Here is a 26,497-nt window from a genome sequence, read left to right as displayed (position 1 = left end):
CTGGGTGGCTCACTCAGCTAAATGTCCAGCTTTGGCTCAGGTCATGATCTCGTGGTTCCCAAGTCAAGCCCCATGTACTGTCAGCTCAGAGCCTGGAGCCTGCTTTGGGTTCTGTGTCTTCTTCTCTCTCTGCTCCTCCCCTGCTCATGTTGTCTCTTTCTCTCTCTCTCTCAAGAATAAACATTAAAAAATAAAATAAAATAAAATAAAATAAAATAAAATAAAATAAAATAAAATAAAATAAAATAAAATAAAAAGAGCATATTATAAAAAATATAATTATTTCTAAATGATCTTAGTAAATTTTCATAACACAATGTTGAACAAGAGTTTTTCTCCTGTCCTGTTGTGCTAGAAGCTCAAAGCTTGAGGTAAAGAGGAGTTAAATCCTGGTACATTCTAAACAAAGCCACCCACAACTAGACCAGTCACCCCTAATTCCAGAGCAGAAGAATCAGCCCCTACTCCTAGTCCAGGTAGAGAGAGGAAAGGGAATGAGGAAAGCAGAGTTATAGTCCTCAACCTCCTGGGGAGTACAATGTCCATGGAGAGATTTTTTTTCCATTCCATGAAAGGCTGAGACACTCTTCCTCCTGTGAGTGGGTCTCTCTCCCTTCTCCCTTACTCTTAACCGTCCAGTAAACTGGTGGTTATAGAGCTTCATGGCTGTCCATGGAATCAAGGGAGCTATATGGGCTTTTCTCAGAATCCTCCAGATTAGGCCTTTGTTTGTTTGTTTATTTGTTTGTTTTGAATAGGAAAGTTGATATTGAATTATCATTCCTCTCTAGTCTAGTTCCTTCCATTAGTTCTACCAGCCTTGCTTTTAATATGCAAAACCTCAGCTTTGGAAATTCCAAGTAAAACCTTTTCTCTCTTAACAAAGCCTGTCACTTGGAAATCAAAAACATTTATGATTTCAAGCTATTGTTTGCAGGATGAGTTTCTAAAATGTTAACCAAGGGCTCAAAAGCCAGAATGTATGCAACTGTATGGGCATACGGACAGAGAACAGAAGGAGATACTGCTACCAGAACAATGCGTATAATGAAGCATGTACAATAATATCATATTTAATAACATAAAATGTTATCCTGGGGTAATACAATTGATTCACAGAATCAATTGTTCTGACTTCAATCCATGCATTTTTTTTTTCTTTTTCTAGGTCACTGCATTACTTCTTTCACATATGATCTCAAATTATTGTTTCAGACTGGTCAAGATTAACTGTATAATAATGAATTTTGGACTCATTTTTAGAACTAGAACAATTCTGTCAGTTTAACATTTAAATGTTTTGTCAGCAAAATAAAAATAATACTATCATATTACTAAAAAACAGTATACATTTGAAAGGTATAGAAATAATCTACCCAATCAATTTAAAAGTCTGAAGACTGAATAAACATGTAAAATCACTAGGTTAAAACCCTCCTCTGCCTTTTATTAGTGGTTTGGTCTGGAAAAATTACCTCTTCTCCATAAAAATGAAACTACTAGTACTTACCAGTTATAATTAACATTTGTAAGGAAATTTTGACCAGCACCTGGCTAATAGAAACAAATATTTTCAATTATACAAAATAAGGTACACTGAAAAAAAACGCATAAAATTTGTGAAAAATAATTTACTTTAAGACTTTAAGTGTGTTTAAATATTTTCTTGTTTAAAAAATCTAAAATAAAATAAATTTTTTTCTTAGTAGTTGAAATAATGAATTCTAATACTCTTGACTTACTAAAATTATAACAAACTTTTAAACATTATTTGAAGTAGATGATGAGACAATATTGTTTCAATTATTCATGTGAAAATTCAAGTATTGTGCTAACAGACACACAAACAAAAAATAGATTCCCTCATGATATACTTTGCTTGAAGAAGAAATTTTAAGTGTTAGTGTCATAAAAACACATTATGCTTTGCCTAAAGGCAATTTAAGTATTTTCTGATGTTTGGGCCTTATTATGTAAATGATTTTTCCAGATATCTTTTGTGGATTTTCATATTTATTTTAATGTCAAATTGGATTTCATGAGGCCCAGTAGGCAACTGAAGTTTTTAAGCTTATAAATTATACCCATTTTGTATTTTATTTCATTCTTCCATTATATAAATTTGACATGTACAAACACTTCCTCAAGTATATGTGTGATTTCTATATTTTTGCATGTTCCTTCTGTTTCCAATGGCTATAAAATGTATTTGGAAATGATAAAGAATATTCCACATGCTAAGTTCTACACTTTCCTGAATTTAATAAATCCCAAATCAAAAATACTCATATTGATTGATTAAATCTTTTCTATCATTAAAAAGCGTTACATTTAAATAAAGTCCAGGGTAAACAAAGATAGCTCCTTCTTGCATCTTATAAAATACTAGTTTAATGTCTTGAATATCGTCATTTGAACACTCCAGATTTCTCTCCATCTTTTTTCATCTTGCTCTGCTCCTTAGCTTTTCAGGGATACATCCTGTTGCTCCATCACCTTCCACTGGGCAATGGGAAGCACCTGCAAGAGATGATCTGGGGAGGAGAGTGATACTGGCACATCTGTTCCTCTGGTTCTCTTCCTGCCCAGTTTCCATCTAGCTGTGCCCCTTTACTGAAGGTCACAACTTCTATTAGGTATCTTCTCCACATGGTTATCCTCTCTAGTTTGTAGTAACCATTCCCTTTCCTTCCTCTTGCCTCTTTAGTTCTAGGGGTGGCAGTGTATTCCCAAATCCTATGACGGTAACTGGCTTGTGTTTTTTTTAAAGATTTTATTTGTAAGTAATCTCTGCACCAACTGGGGAGCTGGGACTCACCACCCAGAGGTCAAGAGCTGCATGCTCCACCTACTAAGCCAGCCAGGTGCCCTGAGGGTAACTATTTCTTAAACCCTGACCACACCTTTACAAATAGTACCTTTATTAAGCTTTTCTCAAATTATCTGGTTTGAATGAGGTATTTGTTTCCTTCCAGGATTCTGACTAATGCATACAGTTTCTCACACAACTTCCTAAAATATTTATACAGGCTAAGATTTTTGGTACTCTCTGAATCTTCAGTGTTTTTATATGTAAACTCAAAAGTCAACCCATTGCTAGTTTGTCTTAGAGCATGTAGTCTCAAATGCCATTAACTATGCATTCTCTTTAATATCTCATCACCCTCTATTGTATTATCTAGAGTCCATGTTGCTCAGTAATAACTAGAATGTTCCATACTGTACGTTCCCTCCTGAGCTTCTTAATCTTATCCTTTTCTGAAATTCCTTCAATTGGCTTTATTCCCATGACTTTAATTTTCTCAACAGCTGAGATCAAATATGAAATTAAAATAATCAAAATAGGGGCAGCTGGGTGGCTCAATCGGTAAAGCGTCCAACTTCAGCTCAGGTCATGATTTCGCGGTCCATGAGTTCGAGTCCTGCGTTGGGCTCTGTGCTGACAGCTCAGAGCCTGGAGCCTGCTTCAGATTCTGTGTCTCCCTCGCTCTATGACCCTCCCCCATTCATGCCCTGTCTCTCTCTGTCTCAAAAATAAATAAACATTAAAAAAAATAATAAAAAAATAAAATAATAACTGAAATAATTAAAAAGTGGTGATCTCTGCATAAATGTAACTTTTGGAATGCAGATTAAATAGGTCCCTGGGATGAGAGGGTGATTTAGCTGTGACGTCTGTCACCACATTGATCACCAAGGTTGATTCCACTAATCTGGCCAGCTAGGGGGGTGTCCCCTTCCTCCCTTGCCTCTGCTCCATGCGTGTGCCTCCCAAAGCTGCATGCTTAGTCCAGGATGATGATCTTCCAGATAGAGGCATAGCAGTAACTGCGCTCCCCTGCTAGAGCCTCCAAACAAGCTCTCAGCGTCCATTTGTAGGAGATCACATGGCAGTCAAGCTTCCACGACTCCAGACACATCCAAATGATGTGCTGCATGTGGCAGTTTGCCTTTCTATTAAATACATACATACATACATACATACATCCCTAGAGGTAACTACATCACTTTAATTTCCTGCATACTATCAAAGATTTACTGAGATAAATCAAAGCTTTAAGACCCAATGACTGGTACCTTTTCCCAATGCAATAAAGAATTGCATCACTCTAAAATGTGTCAGTCTATAACCCTCTTGTATTTAGCAGCTCAGATACCCAATAATATTAAGCCAGATAAAAAGAAAACCCAAGTCCCTCAATTGGTCTTCCTACTTCCAATTTCACACAGCTTCAATATCTTCTCTAAATGGTCACCAGAATACATTTTCTAAAACAAAATCATCTTATTATAAGACTTTGATATCTCCCCTTACAAAGATTTACAAGATAAGTAAGTTCAGAAACCTCACCAAGTACTCACCAGCTCAACCTCACCAAGTACTCACCAACTCACTAAGCTATTTAAACTTCTCTGTATTTATCTATTTCAAGCTTCTCAGCCTTTGAACATGACATTCCCTGTGCCAGAAATGCCTTTCTCCATCTTGCCTGCCTGCTGCACACCCAACCACCCTCCAAAACTCAGCTCACATTGTGACAACACGTCTGGTTTCTAAATTATTAGCATATCCTGCCCCCAACACTAAGGACTATATTTCTATTTTAGTGCCTAACCTGCATTTATTTATTACCCTCTGCTGGACTGTGAGTTCCTTAGGGCAAAGACTGTACTTATTCATTGTCATTTCTCCTTCACCAGCTCAGTGACTGGCATTAGAGGTACTCTGAATGGTGTCTGAATGATGATAGAACTCCCAGAGCAACTCTGATCTCCATCATTCCTGCTCCCTAGCAGTACACTTACTCTGGTTCTTTGAGCAGACAGCATCTTAAGATTGGAACTAAACTCAGTTAAAACGTGATGCTAGATGAGTCGGAAGAAACATTCTTCCTTACAGAAGAATCCCAATTAATAATAGTAAAAATTGTGAGGGAAAGAGAAAAATCACTATTAGAACACCTAAGTAATAATTGCTTCAGGCAAGATTTATCAATGCATGTTAAAATTACCAGACAGAATGTTAGGGAGAAACAGAATATTTATATAGTCTCAAAGTATCTCTTCCCAAATTAATTGCAAAGAGAAAAATAGTAACTTTAAAGTGGGAAAACCTGGCAGATATCACCTTAATCAAATTAACATTACCCGTGTGAACTCATGTTAAGAGATAAAAATAAGTATATAACTGAAAGTTGGTACCTTTTTCCCACTGATTTAAAGTTCTAGTTATAAAAACAATAAGTACTGGGGATATGATGTACAGTATTATTGACTACAGTTAAAAATACAGTATTATATATGTGAAAATTGCTAAGAGAGTAGACCTTAAAAGTTCTCATCATAAGTGAGAAAAATTATAACTATGTGTGATGGTGGATATTAATGGGGCTTACTGCAGTGATCATTTTACAGTATATCACATCATATATCATATTAGTATATATCATTATGTTGTACACCTGAAACTAATATAATGTTATGTCTCAATTATATATAAAAGTAAAAACATTTAAAAATACATAAATAAAATCCTTTTTTAATTGACAAAGAATGCCAGAAATATATTTTACTTCTCCAAAGAAAATTCTACACTTACAGTTTGATTTTTAGCCAAAGCTATTGTTTTCCTTATATTTTGGCCCACATTGATTCAGTTTCAAGACAAACTCTCATTAACATATCAAAAGTTTTAATAGTTTTACCTCTTACTTGTACAACATTATTTGTTTTACAGTGGCTTGCCAAGTTATCTAAATAACTAGCTTAGTAATTTTGACAACTCTGTTTCAGAAATCAGGAAACTATTATGAAAGGAAAAGTTCCTCGTCCAGGATTCTACAACCGATCAGTGGCAGACTACGGATTCGAACCCATGATACTATGACTTCACGCCATGTTTAAAAACTATGCTATGGTTCTTTCAAAAGTAAACAGTCCGAAGTTCACATTTATAAAAAAATATCTGAAACTAAATTCAGTAAATAAAATTTAAGCCACGACAGTTTTCTCTAAACTTTAAGTACTCTCTATACAATCATTCATTTGCACTTCATTAATTCTCCCCTAAACTCATGGCACAGAACAAAAAAAATTTATGAAAACAATTTAATTTTATTAATTAGATACTTCATTACATTCATTTGTGCAATGTATAAATTTTCAAATAGAACATTGTATGGGTAGTGGTCTTCATTTAAGTGTCTCTAGCAATTTGTTTTTATGTGGAAAATGGATGAGCCTTACCTGCACTATCAATATATATGAAAGATTTGTGTAATTTTGAAATTGCTTCTAGAGGGTTTAATTTTTGAAACTGGACAGGGGGCTTATGCAGTCATACCCTTTAAAAACCAGCCAATTTCCACTGAACTGATAGCACTCTATCTGTGTATATTCTCAGGTTGTCAGGTTAGAGACTGTTGATGCAGAACCAACACGACAAGTCTCTGTTCTAGCAATTCCTTCCATAGATTGCCTTTTGCAGAAGGGCTCCTGTTAGAATGATTTTACCCATGTAATGAAACAGAAACTCAGGGAGAGAAAAGTCTTCTGTTGTTAGATTGTGATAGGAGCCAGTGTCCCCTTTGCATTTTAAAGCATGATGACATTTTTCCATATCACATTATGTCAGGCCCAAGGATATAGGTGCCTTGCTTTGCCTTGCTTTTCTGTCAGGCCCTGTCATCAGGTCTGGGTAAATTCTGATATAGGGTTTTGAAGGGAACTTAAGAAAATATTCTAGGAAAAGATACAAATCATAATTTTCAAAATAAAGTTTCCTTTTCCAGAAAATATTTTTTAGACAGCCTAGAATGTATAATTTGTTTCCAACCTTATTGGGAAAAAATATCATATTTCTATTTGCAATAAAATTCTGTTTGTTCTATTTTTGTATTTTTAAGTATGTGAGTCTTCAAATGGGCAAAATATCTTCTGAACTCAGCAGTTTTTCGTGCAAGTAAAACTGCTTTGATTTGAGCAAACTTTCCAGGCCTGCAAATGCTGGGGCAGGAGAGCACATCTCAGGAGACCACTCCTGGTCATTAGGCTAGACCTTTTCATGAAGCACGTCCAAGGTTTTCTCTCTTGGTCATGACTGGCTTCCACATAACGCTCATTTAGAGTCTAGAGTGCTTATGAGCTGGAACTAGAAGTGGAAACCTGCCCTGGATTGAAATCTGTGTTTTCCCTCATTTCTACTGTAAAGTAGGGCTGTTGCATTCTAAGTGTTATTTGTATTCTGTGGTTCTTGTGGAATAATGGTTCTTTCAGTCTTAGCAGTAAACGGCGAACTTAACAAGGGGCCATGTAATGGGTTGGAGGGTAAAGACTTCTGAATGGGTGCAGAAGTCTTTTCAAGTAGGAAGCACATCTTCTGTATCAGGATCAGAAGAAAAAAATGAATAAAGAAGTGATTCAAGTAAATTGGGATATAAATTTAAAATAATTCTAACAGAAAAGTGTTGGGGTCAAAAGTAGGGAAGAGAAAGATGTGATGAGGAAAATTAACAGAATGTTCCCAAAGTTCATGTGGAAAAATGAAGACTGATAAAAATTTTAAAGGGAAAATAATGAAAGAGAACTTACCTAACAGTTATCTTAAACAATTACAGGCTGAGGTAATTGACACTGTTTTATTGCAGGAATATACCAAAAATTAAAAGGAAAGGAAAAAAAGGGAAAGGGCTGCTGCTAGCCTTCATGGTGCCTCTGTGAGAATTGGAGAAGCCCCTCCCCCCTTCCAAGGAAGGTCTGCAAGTGCTTGGTTGGAACATGAAGATGTCTCTGAAGCATGGGCTGCACTTGCTTGGCTGGCAAAGGAACTTGGTTAGATTTCAGTCTGCACTATTCCTTTCTTGGTCTCTGGCTGCATTGTGCATATTGTTTGACTATACCTGGAAGTTCTGCACAAATGGAAAAAGAATGAAATCATTCATTAAACAGTGTTAGACACCTAGGTAATTATCCTGGGAGGGGTAAAAAAATAAATAAAAGCCTTACCTTAGATTTCACACCAAACTAAAATTGGAAAAAAAAAAAAAAAAGCAAAAAGTAAACCTACAAAACACTAGAAGAAAATATAGGTGATTAGTTTGGGTGGAAGGTCTTCATAAGCAAAAAAACCCAAAACCCAGAAATCATACAAGATTACATTTTTAAAAATCCTACATATTCCAAAAGAATCAACAAAATAATTATTTAAATGATGTGTAAAGAAACACCTTATTTTTTTTGCCAGAGATTAATACATACATTAAAAAACTTGTAAAAATCAATGAGAAAAAGAAAAATATACAAATCCATTGGGAAAGGAGAAAAATTAATAAAATATACAAATAGCCAGTTCATAAAGAAAATACAAATGTTTACTAACTGTATGAAAACATTCTCAGCTTTATTAACAGTGAAAGTTAACCAGTAATTGAGCTAATTTTTCACTTAACTTACTTGAAAATTAAAGGTGTTTGGAGAAAAAAGTAACAATGAAATGGAGTATTTTACCCAATAGCATTTACATACATTAGAAAGCATAAAAAATAAATATTTTGCAAGAGTACACACAAACTTTAAAAAAGATACATAGCAGAGTACACTAGAATGAGTACTTGTGTTGGGTTAAGTGAATGGGGGAGAATGAAGGTAAAAGTGCATCATGAAATAAAATCAAGAAGGGTCTGTGGGAACTTGCAGGACGATGGTGTGCCAAACACACCAGGAAGCATGATTCACACAGGCATCTGTACCTGTTTCTTACTAACTGGGTAACATAGGTAAACAATAAAATAACAAGTGTTATGTGTTAAAGAAATGGCACTCACTAATATGCTGCTCATGGGAGGGTACGTTTTTGTTAACCTTCCAGAATTACTTTGGCAATATGAATGGTATCTATTAGGAGTGGCAAAGTGAGGTAAACACCTCCGTTGGTCCCGGGATGGGAGGACTGTAGAGGCCCAGAGAGGGCTGAGGAAGCCCAAATGTGGGGAAGAGGGTGTTCTCCTGGAGGAGCAGCCTTGTGTAATGAGTTGGAGCCCAAGCAAGATGCAGAGGAAATCACACAGATGGCCGCCTGGCACAGTGTGCTGGAACCCTCCGTGGGTGAGGATACAGGAGTCTGTCTTGAGTTGTTGGCCCCTGAGCAGGATAATGAAGATATTCCCGCAGAGAAATGGCCTGGCCACCCAGAGGAGGGACTGAGACAGCCACGGGAGGTTGGTTATTGACAAGGACATGGACTAAATGAGAAAATATATTAAGGATAATGGTAGTACAGCTAGATTTTCACCGGAGGAGAAGGCAGTTACGAATACGAAAAGAGGTATTGGGCTGGAATTGGAGGTAAGTGTGTGAACTCAAGACTCTCAAGATGCAAGAGAGAGAGAGGGAATAAACGATATTAATATATACATGTATTCCCTGGTCTTGGCTACTGAAAGAGACTAAACGAAGCAAAAATCCTGACAGCAATGACATAGCACTGGAGCTTGGATTATAAATACCATCCTTTAGTAAAAGGGACTGGCTTCTTTTGGAGAAATGGCTGATTCCAGGGCTGGAGCTTGGGAAAATGTAAAATGAGACTTGAAATACCTTTTTGTGCCCTGAAGTGAGGAAATGCTTCTCAATGACGGAGACATGGCATTGGGATGCAGAAGTCATCTAGGAAGGGCTCACGCTGGCCAAATCTGGCACAATCTCAGTCTCAAAATAAATCATGATAGTAACAGATTATAACCATTTGAGCAAAATAGCAAACCATGTGTCTACACTAATATAAGTAAAGAAATGAATGAATTGAAAGTTTAACAAGGGATGAAATGTTCACATAGTTACAAAGTACCTCTTCAGAAAATACTTCCCAATTACAGGGGCGCCTGGGTGGCTCGGTCAGTTAAGCATCTGACTTTAGCTCAGGTCATGATCTCACGGTTCATGAATTTGAGCCCCACTTTGGGCTTTGTGCTAACAGTTCAGATTCTGCTTGGATTCTGATTCTCCCTCTCTCTCTGCCCCTCCCCCGCTCATGCTCTGTCTCTCTCCTTCAAAAAGAAAGAAACATTAAAAAGAGAAAGAAAGAAAGAAAGAAAGAAAGAAAGAAAGAAAGAAAGAAAGAAAAGAAAAAGAAAGAAAGAAAGAAAGAAAAAAAAAAACCCACCAATTACAAAGGGAAAAAGAGGAACATTACAGAGGAGATAATTGACAAGAACCATCAGCTTAATCAAATGAAGATGATCCATAGTGGGACATGGCAAAGTTGTATGCAATATGATAGAATTAAAAAAAAAAAAAAAAGAATATAGTATTACACTTCCATGTTTTACCCAAATATTCATAACCTGAGTCTAACATAAACATAATGTCCGGATGGCCATAGTTTGCTTATAATAGAAAAAACATTATTAATAAACACCGGTAGGGGACAAGCCTATGATGTACTGTTATATTGTTACTCTTAGTAAGTATGTACAATTTACTCCTTGTGAGAAAAGGAAAATAAGTGGCTGTAGGTACTGGGTAATTAATGCCTGTTCTGGACTTCTGTATTCCCTGTTAAAATATTTTTTCTGGGTCTTTTCTCATTTGTTCTTGGAGAAGTATTACAACGTTATTTGATAAATGCATTTAAGAATAAACTTGGGAAGAATTACTGGGCATTCAGGGTTCAGCTACAGTCTTCTCTGTCTCTGTCTCTCTTTCTCATAGGTCTTAGGAAACAGAATTTAACTCCCTTTTCAAAGATGTTGTCTCTTCCTAGGTAGGGAGACCAGGAACCATGTGACTGCAACTGCTATTTTGATTGTTCATTTTCAAACCAGGTTTCTGTCAATTATACAGGCAATATTTTAGCTTCTGTTTTAAACTTTTGTTTTATTTCTCAATTTATTCCCAGTCCAGGCATGGAGAAGGGATGTTATTTATTGGAGAGTCTCTCAAGGACCTTAATAATCCCTGGAAGGTATAGAGCAAATGTTAGCAATGGGTACTCTTGGTGGTGGAAATGCAGGTGATATTTGTTCCTTTTTTGTATTGGCTCTGTTCATTCTTTTTTTTTTTTTCCAAGGGGTTTCATATTCTTAATTAGGAAGACAAAAACAGAAGGAATAAGGGATAAAATGATGGAAATTAGAAAGTAAATGTAACACATTAACTTTGGAACCCAGATCCCCTAGGAACTCAGTGTATAAAATTTGGCCACTGTTTCACATAACAAAAAGAAATATGCTTCCTTTTCAATTCACACAACTGAGATTTTAAATTCTGTCTTGGTTTTTATTTCCTTTTTCAAAAAATGTCAAATACTTTAAATGATGAGTTTGTAGTAAATAGAGCTAAATAACCAGCATGTTTTTGTGTATTTTTGTAATAACAATAAAATTGTTATTCTCAACATAAATAACAGGCAGTTTTTTGTCCTAGTCAAGGTTCTGTTTTCAAGTAAGAGAAACTTCAAACTGGCTTGAGCCAGAAAACTAATTTTAAAAATACTGGAAAGGTGCTGAGTCTCTATGCACAGTGATGAATGTGAAGAATGTTCAAATGGAAATCTGAGTGTTTGCAATGGGTAGAATTAGGCATATTGTAATGGTCGTGCCCTGCCAGGGCCTCTGCAGCCCTTACTGGCATTGCCCTTCTTTCGTTCCTGGGGCATGCTGTAGATCTCATTTAAAATCTTGTTCTGTTTGGTTGTAGTGGTTTTGAAAACTTGGTTCTGACAGTCTTGCAATTCTTATACCTCTAAGCCATTTCAAAGAACAGTTCATATCAAAAATCAGGTTACAAAAATTACAAAGCAATAGCAAGCTTGGAGAATTTAAACATTGGGAGAAAATATAAAAAATATTAAAAATGAGTAATTTTTAGCACTGCATGCAATGGAAAAAGACCGTTATGGGGATTCATGTATCCTCATTCATCCCTCCATGATGAATGCACTTTATAATTTAAATTTTCTCTCTCTCTTTTATTTATTTATTTATTTGGCAACTTCCAAGTCTTATGGAAAGGGAGCATAGAGAAGGCTACAGAATGTCTTCAAATTATTTTAGTGGCTAAATTATTTTAGTGGCTAATTCAGGGAGAAGCTGGAGTAGTAGAGAACCCCTCCTTAGAAGAATGATAGTCTTTGAGAGCCTGGGAGTTGTGTAAAAGTCCACATGAGTTTCAACATTGAATAAAGTGAGAAAAGGTTTGGAAGAACCTCTCTTTAAAGCCATCAGAGGCAAATGATAAGTACATATGGGATTTTCCATTAATTCATAGGATGGCACTTACAATGTTTGATTTCTGCAGCCTGATTTGTTCTTATGCCCTGCACTTGTTCAAGTGAATCTCTAACGTATTGAAGGCTAATCTAGTGTTTCTCAATGTAGGGTTAGCAGATTCTAGTGGTTTGTTGATGTATTCTTGGGAATCTAGACTTTCCTACTTGGAGTTTTATAATAATGTGTTACCAGAAAAGATCTTATAATTACATGATATAAGCATGGATTTGGGTGTATAGTCAACCTCCTTATTTCTAAGTAATGGGCTAGGATTTGATTTATTTTCATAATTATTTTTTATAGTGGTTGTAAATTTAAGTGTTTACAATGATCTATAAACAATTTAAAGTCATTGTTTAAGGTTATTTACAGAAAAAGCAATTAGCATTGTCCTCAGTTTAATGTGTTTAATATGCTTCTTTTACTCTGTGCTTGACTGTTCCGATAAAAGGGAAAACAGTTCCAAGCGGACCCTGACCCAAGTATGAAGAGGCATGATTTCTGGTCCCAGCTTTAGCACTTCCTAACCACGAGATTTGGGGTAAGTCACTTAAGATTCTTTGACTTTAGTTATCTTGTATTTAAAATAAGAGCATATGGCAAGAGCTAGGTGATCCCTAAATTTAGTTTACATTTCAAAAATGATGAGCTGTATCTTTTTTAATGGAAGAAGCGTCAGGGAGAAGAAAGTTGACTCAGTTAACAAGGTCTTTGGGGGAAATTTCCAGTACCATATTTTCCTAATTATAGTCAAATATAGTGAGTGGGATGTAAGAACCAAATATTTATTGAGTGCCTTCCCTGTGCCTGACACTACTCTATTTTAACTCCTGTAAATGTGACCGTGACTCTTTGAGTTTGATTATATAATTCCTTTTGGCAGTTTTAATTGTGTTGAGTGTCCTAGGGCACAGAATGTATAAGTATAGAGTCTGAAAAGGAATCTGGTTTGTCTGATTCTAAGCACTGGATTCCACTGTAACACATTATATTTGCTAGCCTTACGAAACGATTTTCCCCCTTTATCTATTTTCACATTCAAATAAAAATCTAGTAAACTAAATTCTAAGCAGCGTCTCAAAAAATGTTAAAGTCCTCACATCCTTTAAGCATTGCTTATATGAGGATATTCCTCCTTATATCCTTCCTCCAGCACAGAGGTTTACCAGGGTCAGTAAGAATGGTTTGTCGTGTTTTCCCTCATACCCCATATGCTACTTCTGAATTCTTTGTGAACATAAGAATGGAGCAAATGAACATAATCTGGTGGGTAATGTTTTATAAGGCAAAAATAAAGTGCAGAGATTCAGTCTGAGTTAAAAAAAAAATTAGGAAAAATGAAAAATGTGCAGGCACCATCAGGACAGCAGCAACAACTGTGTCAATGATTTCTTGATTAAGTGTTGTAAAGAAAGCATGTTCTACTCGCATTCCTCTGTGTGTGTGTGTGTGTGTGTGTGTGTGTGTGTGACACTTTGTCTTATGAAGCCGCAGAGGTGTTTTTTAAAACACCTGGGTTAGGAAACACAGTCTCGCTCTAGTGCTTTAGGGAGGAGGTTCAAAAGGAAACTTGGGGGGGGGGGGAGCGGAAGGGGGGCACGAGAATGGGGGAGGGGGGAGAGACCTGTGTTTTTGCTTCTGTCCCGGCTCCGCACAGGGTAAGGTGAGGCCTCTCCTGCCACAGTGGCGTTTCCCTCACATTTCATTCTCTTCCTTTGGTCCCGCCTGCAAACGCCAGACAGCCCAGTGGGCCCGGGGGAAACGACCATCAGAGACTGAAGCAAGTGAGAGCTCGAACACAGGCGTCCCGTTTGGAAGTGTCCAAGGAGACCGCCAGAAGTGCGCCAGCCGGAGTCTGAGAGTTTCCTTCTGGCCGAGAGGGGGAGCCCCGCGTTCCCAGCCGGGAGCGACCCGGAGTCCCGAGCCTCGAGCCCCAGCCGCCGCCAGTTTTAGCTTCAGCGGGTTGGGAAGAGGAGGGAGGGGGCAGAGAGCGCGAAGAGGGAGGGCACCGGGGCCGGAGGGTCCCGAGTCCAGCGCTGTCTCGACGTCGAGAAACTTTCCCTCTCGGCCGCAGAAACGGCGCCCCGGCCGTGTCGGAGCGGAGATCGCTCGGCGGCGAGGACGCGGCAGCGCTCCACGCCCCTGCCCGAAGCCTGATCCGACCGCATCAGTCCGTAAGGTATGGGGAGACAGCGATTTGTGTGGGGTCTTCCCCGCTGCAAGCCCAGCCTCCCGTCAGGTAGCGTGCAGTCTCTTCCACACTGACATCCCGGGGAGGAGGCGGGCGGTGGTCAGCGCCGGCCGCGGGTGCCTGGGGAGGAGGGCGCGGGGCTGCGCGTCGCCGCTGCCGCCGCCGGGCAGGTTGCAAAAATGAGGGCAGTGAAAGGCGCAGGGAGTCTCCCAGCCCGAAAGGAGGCGAAGACCTGTTGACGACTGCCATTGCAGCGCTTGAGGGATGACGAGAAGCCTAAGGAGGTCGGGGACGCGGCGGGCTCGCGGCTCCTGGATCCTCCTCTAGCCCTTTGTGGTAACTTTGGGGTGGCCAGGGCCGGTGGGCGGGAGCTGGCGGCGGGCGGCGGGGCGCCGGTGGCTCAGCACGGCTGAGGGAGCACGGACCCGACGGGGCTGAGCCGGCAAGTCATCGCCGGGGCACAGCGAGGCGACCCAGGAGCGAAACTTCTTGCAGCGTGACGTCCCTTTTGTTGGCTCCTGGAGAGAGCGTGAGCATGGGGGCGGGGAGGCGCGAAGCTCCTAGGCCGGGCTCAGGATTCTTGAAAGCCAGGACTGGGAGGGCCCAAACTCAGGGGCGGCGCCCACACGGTTAACCTTTGGCTGGGTGGGTCAAGTGGTTCCTTGCGGCGGACGCTACGTTACGAGGGGAGCACGGGGCGGCGTGGTGATGAGACCCTGGGCTCAAGCTCGCTCGCCCGGGGCCACCTCCTCGTGGGCTGGCTCACTACGCGGATCAGTACCCGGCGCGATCGGATCTTCCCTGTGGCTCCTAGGGCACCGCGCCGACTTCCCTGTGTGCGGGAGGGAACTCTGGGCAGGCTGGTTTTCTTGGAATGTGTTTACGATGTTGAATGGGACTTGAACAGGAAGCCGGACGCTGCAGCTGGAACTAGCGTGCCAGGGTAGAGTAAGGAAACCGTCGCTGGTGTTGGACTTGGCGAGTCCACTTAGGACGTTGGGCAAACCCCTGGTGGGTGCAGGACGTCAGTCTAGGTACCCCTTCCTGGATCCTAGCAGTTTTTCTCAGTTGAGCCCGCCTTACTTTCACGTGCAGGCAGACATTGACATGTTCTATTTCAGTCTTCAAGTTTGACGAAGTATAAGGCAATCAATTAGGAAGTGTTTAATTAAGTTCATTTTTGGACTTGCTTTAAAAAGAATGTTGCATCAACACAAGAGTAAAAGTTTCTGGCGAGTGTTCTAGTTATGGTTTCTCTTGTTCATTTCGAAGACTGGTAGGAGACCACAATATTGATGATTTTTGTGTCTGTGATACCAAATGGGTGATACAGTGCTAAAGGAGGGCAGTAAAGGAGACTGTACAGTAAAGGAGAGCGAGTGTTAGGAGGTAGGAAAGTCTGAGAGGAGTTGGAATATTTTCAGATGTGCAAATCGCCCCCTTTCTCTGCCAGTCTTTCCCTCCTTCCCCCACATAAACAAGTAGCCTTGCTAGAAAACCCACCAATTGGGAGAGTGCAGTCGCTGGCGACTCCAAGCCTTGCTGGAAGCAGCAGACAGGCTAAGGTACTGCCCCATTGCATAATTAAAAGGTCTCCTTGAGCTGTCCAGGAGTGTTTTCCAAGTTTTTACGACTGACAAGGAAAGAAGAGAGGACCCTGGCCAGCAGCCAAACCAGACTGGGCTCAGTAGCCAGGCATGAAAGAGACTGGGGAACTTGCAAGGGATAATTGGAAAGGAGCTGGTGGGTACTTGGGTTTAAACAAGGGGTTTCTTTTGCAATGAGATTTTTTAGGTGACTAAGATCAGTCTTCTTGGCAAAAAAAATAAACTAAGCACAGTGCAGTCGGTTGTGTCAGAGGAGAGGGGTAGAAGTGCTGGAGGAGGGAAGTCTGACCCTTATCAGTGTTGCAGTGGAATTGCTGGGGGCCTGATGATGCCTGTGCTGGTTATACTTTGTTAGTGTTCATATTTTGTTGCCATTTGTCTCCTCAACTTGGACTAGGCTTGCTGCAACTTCAGTCCCTTGACCTTGACTTTCTTTGTTTTCATGGAGAGTAAGAACCAAAGACTTGGGCTTTGAGCAGATGGCTTTCCACCTAAATTGAATAATTCAATTACATACTCTCAAAGGGCACAGATTTGGGTCATGGAGTTAAAGTGGAAAACATGTTTAACGTGTCTTCCTTGTGTTTGTCAACAGTAACCCCCATAAATAGATCTTGCCCTTTTTCCTGGAAGAGTAGAAGTTGGGGTGATCTCACTGTTTCACAAAGCATTTGCCCAATTCTCAAGGCCCTGCTGCTTCCAAGTTCCAGATTAGCCAGGAACTCAGAACCTTATCTACAATTCAGATGCTTTTTTTATGTGTAAAATTTGTTTCCTCTTCATTCCTCCCTCCCTCCTGCCCTCCCTTCCTCTTTCCCTCTTACCCTCCCTCCCTCCCTCCCTCCTTTCCTCCTTTCCTTCCTTCTTTCCTTCCTTCCTTCCTTCCTTCCTTCCTTCCTTCCTTCCTTCCTTCCTTCCTTCCTTCCTTCCTTCCTTCCTTCCCAGGGAATTTGGTTTACTGTTGCGTTTGGGGGTTAAATGGTATAAACACTAATATGTATTATATTTCCACTGGATTGGTGAGTTTGAGATTGTGAATATCGGCCTGCCTTTTGAGATTGACTTTATGAATCACACTTGGCAAAATGTTTTCCCTATGATTTCAGTTTTTCCACTTGCAAAGTAAAGAAACTTTTCTTTACATAATAACAAGTTTACTGTGAGCATTAAAGAGATGAAATTATGTTAATAGATTTTTAAAAATATAAAGGTCATAGTTTCTGACTCAGTTGATTCAATTGAGATTATAGGAGTATAAATTTACTAGATATAAATTGATATTTATATCTAGTATACACATGTTATAGTGACATATCTGCATTTAATTTATAAAATTACTACTTTTGCATTTTAATTGTAGTTTTAGTTTAATCAGATTTTAATCTTTGAGAATAATGGGTGAGATTTTGTTATGGTTAAAGCTGAGTCATTCTCTCAGAAAAATATAATCAGCAAATTAATTTACTTTTCTTTTGGTTTATATTTATACTCAGGACCAGTTATTTTTTATGCCCAGCTCAATTTTGCCTTTATGAGAAGTTACCAAATATATTTGCAGAATTTGGCTCCCTTCTCGGAAATAACACTTGAGGGACTAAAATTACATTTATGGTGTACAAATAAACGTTCTTTTCCCAAAGGCCACAACAGTTTCCTTTTGAGTTTAGAGGGTAGATTTAAGAGACTTTCATTAATTGATTCAACCAATACTTATTGCATATTTTTTATGTCCAGGGAAACAGAAGGCTTGGATTCAAATCCTAGCACTGAACATCGTAGCACTGTGATTTTCTTTGTGTTATTTTACTTTTCACCAGAATTTTACCAAGATAAAATTTGTTGTCTATATTGATATCAATAATATAGGAACTTGTTCCACACATGGTAATTTTGAAATATTTCATTTTTAGACATGTCAATTAGCAAAAAAAAAAAAAAAGCTATTTTTAATAGCTTAATGTACTGTATTATATTCATGAATGTTTATTTTTCAGGTGAACAGGTCAATATATTAGAGAAAGAAAATAAGTATGGATAAATTGCTGAAATAATAAAATCTTTGGTAAAATACTTAATAATAACTTATTTTTAGACCGTATTTTATTAATAATGAATATATAAAAAGTAGGAGTGTATGGATGATAATAGTTGAATTTATGGTTGTATTAACAAAGTAGGCACCTTTTTTGAATAATCAAAGAACAAGTGAACATTCAAGGATATATCAGGGTTAATTTTAATATAAAATATCCAGTTTTGCTATTGATTTTAATACTTCAAAAAAAACTTTTTAACCTTTATTTATTTTTGAGAGAGAGAGGGACAGAGTGTAAGCAGGGGAGGGGCAGAGAGGGGGAGACACATAATCCAAAGCAGGCTCCAGGCTCTGAGTTGATAGCACAGAGCCCCAGGCGGGGCTGGAACCCATGAACTGTGAGATCATGACCTGAGCCAAAGTCGAATGCTTAACTGAGTGAGCCACCCAGGTGCCCTGATTTTAATACTTTTTTAAAAATTTATTTTTATTTATTTTGAGAGAGAGAGACAGAGAGCAAGTGGGGGAGGGAGAGAGAGAGGGAGGTTAGAGTCCCAAGCAGGCTCTGTGCTGTCCATGCAGAGCCCATGTGGGGCTCAAACTCAGGAACCATGAGATCATAACCTGAGCTGACACTAAGAATCAGATGCTTAACCGACTGAGCCACTCAGGCGCCCCTTGCTTTTGATTTTAAATTAAAAATCTTGAAAATCTTTAGTCTCCATTGCTCAATATTAGATAATTTTTATTTAAATTTCACTTGGCAGATAATTTTTTTGTGATTCATTCTGTAAAATTGCAACTTGTTTTCTAAAACCTCTAAGTGACAAAAAAAGCTATTTTATTTGAATATAATAATCAATTCAAAAGTAGTTACTACAGGAGTCAACCGCATGGTTGCCTGAGCCCTGGTGCATAAAACAGATCAGAGACTGGAGGATCTAATAGTGCTTGCCTTAACACATTTAGAGATCAAGAAACTTAAATTTGCTCCTGTGGGAGCTTAAATATATTCAAACTAGGAGAAGAAAAATGGTATAAATTTTGAGCAGAGAAATCTCTTTGCTTTCAAACAATGGAGATATGAAATTAAAATCAGGCCTTTATTTTAAAGATGATGGCTAAAAGTTATTGTTCCAGAGTTAGTCTTAGAAGACAGTGCTTATACTATTTTTAGGTTGCTATTTGCTAGTTCTGTGTTTGTTTTATACTTAGAAAATATTTTCAGCCACTCTAATGATAGTTATAGTGTGTGATTATTTTTCACCAGGAGACAGTTAATTGACACAAATATTGTACAAGGGAATAAATGCCAATTTTCTGCTTTCATTGAAATGGCATAGTTATAAATTTGGAATTAGCTTCATCTTTCCATATTGTGTACTTAAGGATAGTGTTGAAAAGGCAGATCACATAGTATGAATAAGTAATTTAATTTATGTAACACTTGTGATTGTAATGAGTAATAGGACTTTTAAAAAAAGTTTTGAATAACACTGTGTATATTTTCCTGGATACATCTAAGGGAGATCTAGATAGTAATAGCTGCTTTTATTTCATGTTTGCTATTGACATTATATAAATATATTTACATGTTGTTCTGAAGAAGAGGTTCAGAATATATACTAGAAATTTCCAAGGCTTAGGTGACTAATGCCTCTCTCTCTCTTTCTCTGTGTATATATTAGATATATCTTTATAAATGTATTTATATGTACATGTAATTATGATACATATTTTTTGGTGTTTCTCTATTCGTGCTAGGTATATCTTTATAGGGAAAAATAACTTCAATTAATTGATATTTCTAGGTCAATTTTAACCATTAATTTAAGATCTTTTTTAGATAACTGTTGCTAGAGATTCTTGAATTTCTTTTTTTTTTTTTTTTTGAATTCTAAAGGAGTTTTCAGGCTTTTTTTTTTTATACCTGTAAAGGTAGAGAATAATAGTAGGAAAGATATGCTACCCACAGTCTTGGTTAATGGCTCTGTTGGTGACATAATCATGGAGGCCTTTTCTACTTTTCTTAAGTAGAATGCAGGCAAATGTGCAGTTAACTAATGGAAGAAGGTAAATTCACTGCTTGAAAGGTAGCTTCTGCTGGTAAATTTGTAAGGTATTTTGAAGTGAGAATTGTGTGTACATGCAGTGTTTTCCAGGTATTGTATAGCTTTTCCTTAGGATTATCGGATGTTACAGTTAACTTGTTTCCTGAAAGTTCAACCACAAGTACTCTAAGAATTTCAGCGCACTTAATAAACTTTGCCAGAGCTACCAACAGAGAAGATTGAATGACTGGGTGCAGTTTTTAGCTCACTCTTCTGTAGAAAATGATGATAGTTATTTAAATGACCCAAACCAGCTTGTTTTGAGAGGTTTGATAGAAGAAACTACAGAGTATGATAACCTACTAATGGAATCATTACAGATTTGGCTGTGTAACATTGACAAATAGTTACATAATATTTCATGAAAAGGTAACTAGCTCTCTTTCTCACCTGGTTTGTAAATGAGGTAATATTGATCTTAGACAGCATTTTAGCTAAAAAGCAAACAAATGTCTGTGCTGTAGTAGCAGATCTCCAAATTTGAAGTAACTAAAAGTTGATGTAAGAGGATGAACTTGATTTTTACCCTCTCGATTTCTCTCATAGCTGTTTACAGCCATCGAGAAAGTGCTATGTTTTAAAGTAAAAATTTAATAGCAAATAGGTTAATTTACTCAGATTTCCACCTGAGTTAAAACATAGTTTGGTAAGTACTGAAAAGAGTTTTATTTAAGAAGATGTGTTTTTAAAGGTCAACATGCATGTTATTCTCTGTAATCTATTTAGTTTTTTGTTTGCTTTTAAGGAATTCCCTAGTAAAAAGAGAATTTTGGTTGATGGTGGAACTTTCCTAATACCTCCTTGAGGATGTGCACTATTATAGTCATAAACATGCTTCCAACGTAAATGCTGATCATTGCTGGTAGCAATAAATACAAAATTTGGCTTATTGTGAAGACCAATTGTATAACTGAATTAATTTCAAAGTGATTTATCTCAATGCTGCATTTAGTAATTGATTATAATTACTCAGAAGATGCTGCTTTTGCAGTGAAGTCTAGCAAAACACAGTTTGAGAGAATTGTTAAGGAGTCACATTTTAGTAAATGAATTGTATTTGAAATTATCTAATGACATCTGAAATGGTAAAAGTCTATTGATATTTCAAATCTACCAAGTAGCATTTCTTTATAAGAGTAGATACTGTTTTGAAATTTTGTCAATTGTTCTGTTTTAATGCATCATTGTGACTGGTGTGTAGGAAAAAGGCCTTTAAAATTCTTAATACCAAACTAGTAAGTACTATTGTATTGCCAGTATTGTCTTTAATCCTTTTTTTTTTTTTTAATTTTTTTTCAACGTTTTTTATTTATTTTTGGGACAGAGAGAGAGAGCATGAACGGGGGAGGGGCAGAGAGAGAGGGAGACACAGAATCGGAAACAGGCTCCAGGCTCCGAGCCATCAGCCCAGAGCCTGACGCGGGGCTCGAACTCACGGACCGCGAGATCGTGACCTGGCTGAAGTCGGACGCTTAACCGACTGCGCCACCCAGGCGCCCCTCTTTAATCCTTTTTAAAGGAAGAACCACTACTAAATTTATAACAGCTGAATTATCATAGGCTTCATTGAGTAAATTAAGTAGACTAGGAAATTTATGATCAATTTGGAAAAAGGAAATCTCCTAGAGTGGCACAGAGGAGGCTTTAAAGAACAGTGTTTTGTGACTTGATATAATAAATGTTTCTTTGGGACTTCCTTATTCAGTGAGATACTGATTTTCTTTTAAGTAAGCCATAAAAATTTGCAACATTTTTACCCACTGTCTTCTCATTCTGAAAAATGTAACTGTTTAAATTATGAGTTGACAAATAAAGGGATTCTGATCTGATCCAGCTGAATTTAATAAATATTTGTTGAACATCATTTTTAAAAACTGTTTGTAGTTCTGTCTTTTTTAGTAGTGATAGTGATGTATCTCAAATTAAAGTAAATAGACCTATATAAAACTTGTTATTTCCATAAATTATGTGCTACAGTAGAAGTAGTAGGGATGGGATTCTCCATCAGTATTAGGGGCAGCAGTGCCTGGAAACAGTGTGGAGCAGTTTGTTGGGCAAAGGATGAAGATGAGTTGGCAGGCAAAGAAGGGGGGACAGGCCATTCAAGATAGATCAGGTGGCAAAGGCAGGAGATATGGAACCATGTAAGTGGTTTAACAAAGCAACTTGTGGATTTTGGAACTGTAGAGATGCTTTTCCTTTCTGTCTTCATGTTGATGACCTTAATCATTGGTAATTATATATGGAAGGTTAAGAATTTTAGCTGGATGAATTATCTTAAAAAACTTGTATCTTTTTTAAACTTTACCCCCATTTCTCCAGATCTAACTAATGTGTTATTAGTTGCAAGGAGTTGAGTGCACACTCCATTTCACACTCTGGGGTGTCCATGAACTTGGATAGGAAATAATAACATCATTACTCTCATGAACACCTAACGCACGCGCGCACGAGCACACACACACACACACACACACACACACACACACACAGTAGTTTTAATAGTACCTGTAGCTTTCCAGAAGTTGTAACTATTTATTGTCATGTCTAATTGCTGTGGCTGCATGTATTTTGAAATATATTCATGTTTATGTCTAGTTTCAAGTTGCAGTAATAATTACATCTGCTTCTAGGGATTATTTTTTCATATGTGAGTATATATATAGACCTGTAGCTATGTCTTAAATTATATTTTAATAACTGTGCCTTAAGTCTGTTTCTTTTACGTAATTTATATTTTGTTTTATGTATTTAGAAACACTTTTTGAGAGGGATTCATAGACTTCATTAGACTGCCAAATGGATTTATGGCACAAAAAGGTGAAGAACCCCTGGAAATCTGTACTGATGTTTTTCAGAGGTGGCAATTGGTTTTATGGTCATTTAATGAGGTTAAAAGAAATTACAGTTATTTAACTCAGTTTTATGTGTTAAACAGAGATATCCTAAATACTTTTGAAAGTAAATTTCTAATAAATAATGCTTCTTTTCTAGATTGTTTGCTATATTGAAGAAGCATGTGTGCAGTTTTTGGTTATCTTGCTTAGTGACAGTCCAACAAAGAAGGATTTATATTTCATTTCAGAACATGTAAATTTAAAAAAACAGATTTCTCTTTTTCACATTATAGCATTAACTATATTTGGAATGGTTATGATTTAGCTGGGAATTTTGCCTTGTGGTGCTGGTTTATTTTTTATATATAAATGTTTTGTCTCCTCCACTACTCTTTGAGTTCTAAGAGAGAATAGGTATGTTTTACAAGAGAGAATATATATGTTGAACAGATCTTTGTATACTCTACTTTGTAACAGGTAACTACCCTAGTATTAGCAGTTTCACGTGAATGCTAAGGAAGAAATTAATAATTTATGTATATATGGAGATGACTGTTTTCTATGCACCACTGAGTTACTTAACATTATGTATTTGGTTATATGGTGTATGTTATTCATGTGAAAAATGTAAACGTGTGCCAGTAATTTTGGAAAATAAGAATGTAGAATATATACAAGTATAGCAAACTCCTGTGTCATGAACAGGACCTATAATTAAAGCATATATGGTGTAATTTATTGCACTATATTCCCTTTCTTTTTGCTTGGCTTGACAATTCTGTGAGATACCTCCATTTATAAAATCAGTTTCTTGCATTGATACTTATTTGAAATAGATGATTCAATTTTATTTTTTGAAATACATGACAAAAGTAGTCTCTTTAAACTTATTAATTAGACATAATTACCATAGAGTTTCACATTCATAAATCAGTCCAATTTTAGTAGGTTTGGACCACCTTAAAATTCCAAGGTATGGGTGCAATGTAATTATTGTGTATTTGTAAACCGACAGTAGCTTCAAGATCCCAATGAGAAAGGACTGTCTTTCAGTCTGTTTTTGGCTCCGCTTTGTGTCTTTGATGGTAAGCATCCATCAAGTATCATTGACACTTCTTCATGTCCCTCCCCTATTGGATCTTCAGATTCCCCTGGAATGACACTGCTTAGTTCAAGCCTTGTGTGATCCCTTACCAGAAGTTAATTTTCCTTTCCATTTCCTGTACATTAATTCATAAGGAGCGTATTTTTACTTCTGAGAGTCATATTCCCTTCCTTGTTGTGGCAGACACTATTGGTTGGCCACTCAAATAATTTCCTTATTCTGCTTTTCTCATAGAACTCTGGTGTTAATTCAGATGTCCACTCTACCTCACATGACTCAGGGGAAGGCAGTTCATTCCTAAAAAGGTGAAATTTTAATTAGCCTAAGCTAATAATCGTAGTGTTCTGTTCACTTTGCTAGTGATTCATTAGTGAGAGGACCTTTTTATTTATTATTATTATTTTTTTTAATTTTTTAACGTTTTGTTTATTTTTGAGACAGAGAGAGAGACAGAGCATGAATGGGGGAGGGTCAGAGAGAGAGGAAGACACAGAATCTGAAACAGGCTCCAGGCTCTGAGCAGTCAGCACAAAGCCCGACGCGGGGCTCGAACTCACGTACAGCGAGATCATGACCTGAGCCAAAGTCGGCCGCTTAACCCGACTGAGCCACCCAGGCGCCCCGAGGACCTTTTTACTTTGTCCCAGTCATAGTCAATTACATGAAATAACAGGACTGGAGGGAAAGGGGGTAGAAAAAATTTCTTTATGCTTAGCAAGGGGAATACTGGATGAGAAGGTATATGGCAGGTCATGATATTTCTTCTTTCTGAAATAGATGTTTGAAATTGCTACAGGGGATCATCTTTTGTCCACTAGGAGATCTAGTTTGAGGGCAAAGCAAATGCATTAATGATAGCAGGAAGAAAAAAAAAAGTAAAGAATATAGGTGCTTGATGGCATTGTTGGGTCCATAAATCAACCCACCATGTTTCTGGGTTTACTGTTGTATGAGATATGAAGTTCTTTAATTTTTGAAATGAATTTGAACTAGAATTTTCAGTTACTTAAAAGAGAAAGTATCGTAATTAAGGCATTTGTTAAGTGTTATCTTAATTTGAAATAAACATTTGAGAAGCAATAATTTAGGTTATTAAAGAAAACATAGGGTACTTGAGTTTTGTAAACATTGGATATGATTAGTGCTATTAGTCTATAAAAATGTTTTATTATTTAAATCACCAAATGTTATTATGTTTTAATACAGTAAATAGATTGATCATCTTAAGTAAATTTATTCTGAGATGAGTAAATTCTACTTATATCTCAGAAACACATTACTTAACAAAATAAATTTGAAATATAAACTCATAACCTAGTCATTTTATAACATACCACTTTATTGGTTGGTTGGGGGTTTTAAATGTATTAGAAATATTAAAAGTACATTAAAAAACATTGAAGGAATCTCAGTGCGTCTTCTAAATAATTTAAAGCTTGGAGTCGTGATAAAACTAACGTAACTATTTAAATGTAAAAAATAAAACTGATAGTAAAATTAAAGAAAATTGTGAAGTACAGATCCATTCACAGAGGTATAAAAAATGCAGGCATATAATAAACTTTCAAGTAGAAACTAGTTTTATAAAACTCTAGTTCACTGACACCATTAGCAATTTAATTACTTTCTGCCACCATGTTCTTGAATTAGTTTTTTTTTGATGATTTTTTTAACATTATGCATATTGGCTTTTATAATGTGCTGTATCAAAGTATGGAGATATATCTGAGTCTTTGCCTTTTTGTTTTAAAGATGGTAGGAATTAATTACCCAAAGCTGAGAAGACAAAAGCAGGAGTGAAGTATTAATGCTTAGTGGAAATGATTGTTAACCAGTGGTTTAAGCAGGAGGTGGAGGCAAGCAAAAGCAGGAATAATTGCAGTCTCAGAGAATATTAAGCAAGTATCACAACGGGCAGGTTAGTTGGAATTAGGAGGTGTGAGACACGGAGCTAAAGGTTGTGTATACAGCACAGATGAAAAAGAACAGTTGGTCAAACTGGAAGTGGAAATGTTTCATTTGTTGAAAGCTTTCAGTAAAGCAGAGTTTCAGGTAGGTCACTGGTTCCAGAAAGACTGAGGCTATTGTATTGGAGAGGAACATAGGAGTTTGAATACCAAAGGAAAACAAAAGAGTCCTCAGAATAGTAGTTACTGATGGAGATATCCAAAGTAACAAGACCTACATTACTGTGATTGAGATGCACATATTAGTTTTTTGCATAAAAATGCAGTAAATATGCTTGAGATGCTTCCTGTATGAGATCATGACCTTCATTCAAAGCTAGGTCAGAGAGACCAGATACTACAAAGTGCTGCAATTCTCAGAGGATTATTGTTCTTATA

General features: G+C 37.4%; 1 protein-coding gene across 10 annotated transcripts in view; it reads left to right on the top strand.

The window, feature by feature from the left end:
- GULP1 (GULP PTB domain containing engulfment adaptor 1) overlaps nt 1-26,497 on the top strand; it is a 771,890-nt gene that overhangs the window by 486,442 nt on the left and 258,951 nt on the right. For 4 of the 10 annotated variants that reach the window (XM_058711708.1, XM_058711659.1, XM_058711648.1 and 1 more), the window contains exon 1: nt 13,880-14,445. The gene's annotated coding sequence lies outside the window, so the exon portion shown is untranslated. Of the gene's footprint in view, nt 1-12,717; nt 12,808-13,879; nt 14,446-14,487; nt 14,794-14,840; nt 14,987-26,497 lie in introns of those variants that run through there. The other 6 variants (XM_058711728.1, XM_058711688.1, XM_058711717.1 and 3 more) reach the window with 4 other exon arrangements.

Source organism: Neofelis nebulosa, chromosome 2 (assembly GCF_028018385.1).
Source record: "Neofelis nebulosa isolate mNeoNeb1 chromosome 2, mNeoNeb1.pri, whole genome shotgun sequence".
Lineage (NCBI taxonomy): Eukaryota > Metazoa > Chordata > Mammalia > Carnivora > Felidae > Neofelis > Neofelis nebulosa.
This window is presented reverse-complemented; position numbering and strand designations above follow the sequence as displayed.